We start from the raw sequence: 6,296 nt of genomic DNA, 5'->3' as shown, positions 1-6,296 counted from the left end.
CTCACCATCGGCCATGAGGCTTACCGGATCCCCGACACATTTCCATGTCTGCTGAGTGAAGCCTATGCAAAGGAGTGCCCATAAATCTCTGAAGGACAGTTTTGGAGAGCGTCTGGGTAGCTGAACGTATGTGGTTCCTGGAGTGGATCTCCGCTTTGCCTTTAAGCTATCCTTTTGAATGAGCTGGCCAGCATGTTTCCTGGGTTCTTAGAAAGCACTAGCATGCTAATTGGACCGGAGAACACAGTTGTGGGAACACCCGTCTATACCTGGTGGGTCAGAAGCGCAGGGACAGCGACTTGCGATATTCAAGGGGCACCTGGAAGGGGCTTTGGAGACTGGGCCCTCCACCTGCTGGATCCAAGGAGGCTGTCTCCAGGTAGACAGTGTCAGCAGTGACTTGGGATCAGAGAAGACCTAGCTGGTACTCACATCAAAATGAATAATGTGTCTAGTGCTGGGAGAAATGGGGTTTCAGGGGTGATCTGTGTTGGGAGGTTGCCGTAGGAAAGGCTGGTTTTAACTGACCTTTTCCCTCATGCCACCATCGGAATCACTGATTTCATATCAGCAGGTGAGGGGTAGGCTTCGGGCAGATGTACGGTTATGAACGCAAGAATATCAGATTTTATTCAGAAATTACACACCGTGGAGAGAGAGGGCTAGTAGAAGACAAAACTTCTTGTTCAGAGAGAACAGATGCCAGGACACTTGCGGAGCCGATGAGCTGCCTAGCAGTAGCTATTTAGTGTGATAATGGCGTTTGATGGTTTGCACACAAACACCATTGTCACACTCCACAGCTTCTGCTAAGGGAAATCTGTCGGCTCACAGGTGGTAATGTCACCTTCACATCTCTGCGTCCTCACTGTCAGCGACTCCTCTGCGGCTCTATGCTGTCACAGGAGCCCCCGGCTTCTTGAAGGAGATTCGTGAAGGCCTCTTGCCAAGAGGAACAAACTCCTATGGAAATAGATGAAAATTTGTTTAACACCTGTTTCTAGGAAGCTTGAATTCCTGGAGGAAATAGATACTTTACACAAAGCAAATTATACATGGAAATGACTCCCTTGGATTAATAGATTCCATCAACTCTTGGCTCATCATGGTTTCCAACCTATCATTAGCAAATGTGATCAGTTCTTCAGTTCAAGAAAATTATGATGATTTTCTTTTCTTTTGAGACATGGTCTTACTGCATAGCCCTGGCTGGCCTTGAACTCACCATCTAGACCCGCCTGGCCTCAGATTCACAGAGATCACCTATGTCTACCTTCTGAGTGTTGGCATTAAAGGCATACACTACCACTCTGAGCTTGTGATTTTGTTTATGGAGCTGTGGCACTAGGCTATGGCCTCCTCTCTGTGGAATCTTTTGGACACAGGGACACCCTACCTTGCTCAAACTTTAAATCATATTCAGCACAGTCATTCTCTAGTAGAGTAGCAGGTAGAAGATAAGAAATCTAACTAAGAAAGACAGGACAAGAAGAAATTAGTTAATATTCATTTGCCAGCAGAAAGGTTGCCCTGTAAGTGTATATTCTGGTCTACTTGTGTTTCCGGTTAAATATGGTTTCCAACCTCTGCTCATAGTAGAGAATGAGAGTTAATACAAGTTTTCCCTAAGCCTTTATTTTCCCAAATACTGAAAAAGGAGAAGACTGGAGCCAGTTTCCCACCTCCAGAACAGCTGAGTCATTACCATTTAACTAGAAATTGGCTTTAGCTATAAATCCAGCTGTATCTAACTAGTGAAAATGAATCCTCTGGCATTCTCAGTCCCTCATTCCCATGCAAACCATGAAATCATCCCTTTAAGCCAGATCCTGCAGGGACAGCACCCCCACACCCTCCTATGGGTATTAGCTATTGCTAGGTTTTTTTTGTTTTGTTTTGTTTTTAACTCTTTGCACTTCAGGGGCCTGCCACCCAGCTCCCAAGTAAATACATGGAGACTTATTCTTAGAAGTCTATGAATGCCTTAGCCTGGCTTATTTTTAGCCAGTTGGTTCTTAAATTACTCCATCTATCTTTTGCCTCTGGGCTTCTACCTTTCTCTACTTTACATACCTTTCTTTCCTTCTTACTCTGGGCTGGTTGTGTAGCTGGGTAGCTGGCCCCTGGTGTCCTCTTCCTTTTCTCGATCTTCACCCTTCACTCTTATTATTTATTCTCTCTGCCTGCCAGCCCTGCCTATCCTTTTTTCTGCCTTGCTATTGGCCATTCAGCTCTTTATTAGACCATCAGGTGTTTTAAACAGGCACAGTAACACAGCTTCACAGAGTTAAACAAACGCAACATAAAAGAATACAACACATCTTTGCATCATTGAACAAATATTCCACAGCATAAACGAATGTCACATGTCTTAAGCTAATATTCCACAACCATTGGCTCCTCCTTCATCTTCCCTTTCCTTTTCTATCCTGCTGATTGGCTCATTTTGCACTATAAAACTGGCTTTCTTTTGTTCCTCTGTGGCCCTGACAGGCAGCAGGAAAAGTGTGCTGCTCAGCCCTAAGACGAGCATTCCTCAGGGGAAGCTTTGTATGATGTAAAGGGAATAAATGAAACCAGGAAGGTCCTGATGCCCAGCCCTGCCCTAAACCCTCTGCACTGACTGTGCAGTGATAGGGGACACAAGTGGTGACCTGTCCTTCTGTCCTTTCTCTACAGCTCCTTCCAACAAGAGATAGGTTAAACTGATGTCTCTTTGCCTGAAGGACCTAGACCAGAAGTTCCCATTTCGTGTTCACCGCTCTGGGGATGCTCTGACTCTAGAGTGAGGCTCCAGAAGCCACTTCTGCACTTTTGATGAGAGCGGCCAGTAGAGGTGAAGCATTCACGAGTGACACAGCTCCTGTTGGGGAGCGCTAGGAAAGCTCCATACTTTCTGGCCTAGTCCATTTCTCTGGGCTCTGCAGCAGGGTCTGAGGACCTGTCTGTGCTAATCTGCAAAAGACAGAAGGCAGGAGGAAGCGTGATCATGAAAGAAGAGGAGAGAACCAGTGTGTCACATCCAAACTTCCCCTAATCCCTCCCCTCTGTGGACCAGTCGTGAACCAAGCACGCATCTCAAGGAAAAGGTAAAATAACTAACCAACTAACTAAATAAACAAATACAGTTTCTTACATATAAGGTCGTTCATAGTGACATTATTTAAGATAAAGAATTGCATGCCATTTAAATGCCCAGCCACAGGAAAACGGCAATCTGCTCACCACAGTACATTGTCTTCTCTTCCCAGTCACTGAATTGTAGAAAGATGGTTGTTGACTTGGAAACAAATTAAGATTTGGTTTCAAACAAAGAAGTGATTTTTAAAACAATGCATACAGCTTGGACTCTTTCTGTGAAGATTGTGTAGCATTCACGCTACAGTGGCTCTCTACCAGGTAGAAAGGGGATTACTGTCTTACTCTTCCCTTTATTTGTATGCCTGAATTTCCACAATTTTTACAGGACTTTTGAAATGAGAAAAATAATGAGAATTTTAAATTTTCGAAGTCCCCCTTTCCCCTTCTGGATAACCTAATTAATTCCTTCTTACAAATACTTTTCTCAAATTGGGAGGCTGGGACCTATCTAACTCAAATATACTTATTTGTCACTGTGAAGCATAGTTTTGCAGAGAAAGGGACTTTGGGTCAATAGTTTTTTAGCAAATTATTACTGAAATATCTTTTTATACAGCATAATGATTTTATGATCTTACATCAAGAAATAAATTTTTATTTATTAGGACCCTGTGAACAATGTTTAGACATTGGTGAAACATTCACTTTTTTTTTTCTTCGCTTTCTTTGACCCAGTGATTAAATCTTGTCATCCCCTCTGCAGGCAATCTGAAAAGGCCAACAGAGTATTTTCCTGCTCATCCAAATGTCATTTACTAATTAATGTATCACTCATAAGAAAGCCAAAGTGGGTAAGTCTAGGGTCAACTTCTAGTCACATGGTCTAGTCTCATCCTTCAGCTTTAAAAGGGCTCCTGCTCTAAAGGTTTGGATTGAACACGTGAGACCTCACCAGTGCTAGCTAATATCCAACAGGAAGTGTGCGAGCTGGTTGGGAAATCGCAACACCTGTTATTGTCTATGATCCCCCCCCCCCAAAAAAAAACAACAATGTTGAAGACAAAGGTGCTGGATTTTAATCAGGGTGACATGTCTGAATGCCAGCAGCGTTTCCCACGGCTCAGAAAGGCCTTGTGAGATCATGCCTCTGCTGGGACCCCAGGAACCTCCCACCATCTCAACGAGAACGCCTTATTTCCCTAGACTTCCCCTAGGGAGGCCGAGTGAGGGGGTGTTCCTAAGTGCCTGACTCTTAAAACTCAATTTCAGTGCCAGCTCCTCCCTTTCCCCAAGAGGATGGAATTTCTAGATATTTCCAGGGGCTGTGAGGAATTCCAAATGGAATTTTCCCGTTGAATCCGTGTGCATGAAAAACAAGTTAGCCTCGGTTTGCTCTGTTTAACGCCGAGGCATCGCTTTTCCTAAGTGGGAATGAAAGTTCACTAAAGATGAGGGGCCTTCAAAGAGTCTAACCTGCACCAAAGGCATCAGTATGTGCCACAGCTCCCAGGAAGACGTCTTGGATTTACAAGTACCAGGAGATCACGACACAGTAAGTTCTCAGTCTGTTCAAAGGGGCGAAGAGCATCCTGCAGACAGCTTCGTAGGACCAAAAAGGGACTGCTTTGGGGACTATGCAGAATCGCTTTGCTGCAAAAATAACCCATCAATACCACACAAGGATTTCTTAAAAAGCAAAAAGTAGCGATACTTTTGTATTGCAAATCCACATTTACTGTCAGGTAGAATAGACGAGTTAAATGTACCCATTTGACTGTTTTAGGCCATTATAGTCTAGACAAAGACAAAGGCAGTCAGTTCATACTTCCCGAGTCTTGTCATCTCTGAAAGCACATGGAACTTCTAAAATAGAATGTTCTTGTCAACAGAGAACAAAGCAGCTTTTCTTTTCAAGGAAACCCATCTAGAAAGAAAAATCTGGAAAGTTCCTTATTCACACATGAGCGAAATCAGCATTTAATCTCCAACCGGAGGTGAAGAGAGAATCAGTTGGGCAACTTCTCAGCATTTAGGGTCTTGGTGGACTTTTCGTGAAGAGCCAAGGCTTGGTTGGGGTTCCTAGTCTCACCAGTTTCATCTCTGTGCAGGTGGCCAGCTACTTCTAGCATCTTTGAGGGGGCAGTACAAATTGGGCACACACGTGCAAAAGGAGCAATTGTGATGCACGTATCTTAGACATCTAAGAACAGAGCATGGTGAGTATGGCCTGTGCGCTCAGTCTGAAACACAAGCAAAGAACAGGATTCTGGGTCAAACCAACCCCATTTTAATTACACCGGTAGAATCTTCACCCAAGCCCTTGGCGTTTTTGATAACCAGGCCATTTTAAAACGGGAGCTGGCTTATTCTAGCCACTCCTAGGGTAGAAATACAAGCCGGCCTTTGGTCCTCCGTGTCTCTCTAGCCTCACCTTCCCCTTGTCTAAGGAGTATAAAGAAGCTTCCAGGAAGTGTCCAGTTTTGCTCAGGCCTTCTGAAGAGAGTGAATAATCACTGCAGACAAATTTGAGTATTATATCTTCTACCTGATATTGTTCAGGAGCTGTGTGGAGGGAGCCCTTTAGTCAGTCCCTGACCCTCACTCAGTACCCCTGAAGAACAGCCTTATTCCCACAGTGGGCCAGCAAGGCCCGGGAGAAGGTACTTACCTCAGTCAGCATTTGCCTTCTTTCAGCCCAGGGCCCCTTGTCTGGCTGGCAGGATGGTCCCTCCATGTTCCCTATTTCTGCTGGGGGTTCAAGGGCAGCTGTGGGTGAGAGTCCCGAGCGTCTGTGGCTTTTAGGCCTCTGTGCTGCCCCTTTATGGGATCCAGGGTTTAAAAGTAAACAATTCCTTCTCTTTCTGATAAGTCACATTAAATTATCGATTGTGGGGGAAGGGAGGGCATGACCTTAGTCCACTAAGTCAGAGTCACCTTTGGTCAAACACTAAGCAGAACTGAAGGTCCAGTTTCCCTATGCCCCCTCCGCTACGTGGTGTACACCATCTGCAGGGGGACACGCAGGCCAAGGGCTGAAGCAGGCAGCTGAACCTGGTGAACATTTTCCTCTCAGGACGGTGATCGAAACTTAACTCCAGTGTTTTCCTCACCCTGGAGGGGAGTGACACCCAGCGCCATCACCTCAGGCTTCTAGAACTGGAGAAGCCACCTGGCCATATGAACCCGTGAGGTTACACCTCCTAGCTCATCCTACT

The 6,296-nt window shown here is 45.1% G+C and overlaps 1 long non-coding RNA gene across 1 annotated transcript; it reads right to left on the bottom strand.

The window, feature by feature from the left end:
• Positions 1–604: 604 nt before the first annotated feature.
• On the bottom strand, positions 605–5,869 carry LOC119086284. Its single transcript, XR_005089535.1, has 2 exons — positions 5,750–5,869; positions 605–963 (listed from the first exon to the last, which is right to left on the bottom strand). It is a non-coding gene; the product is annotated as an uncharacterized LOC119086284 (long non-coding RNA).
• Positions 5,870–6,296: the final 427 nt, after the last annotated feature.

This window comes from Peromyscus leucopus, chromosome 19, assembly GCF_004664715.2.
Source record: "Peromyscus leucopus breed LL Stock chromosome 19, UCI_PerLeu_2.1, whole genome shotgun sequence".
NCBI lineage: Eukaryota > Metazoa > Chordata > Mammalia > Rodentia > Cricetidae > Peromyscus > Peromyscus leucopus.
Note: the sequence above shows the minus strand (reverse complement) of the source record. Positions and strands in the feature narration are given on the sequence as shown.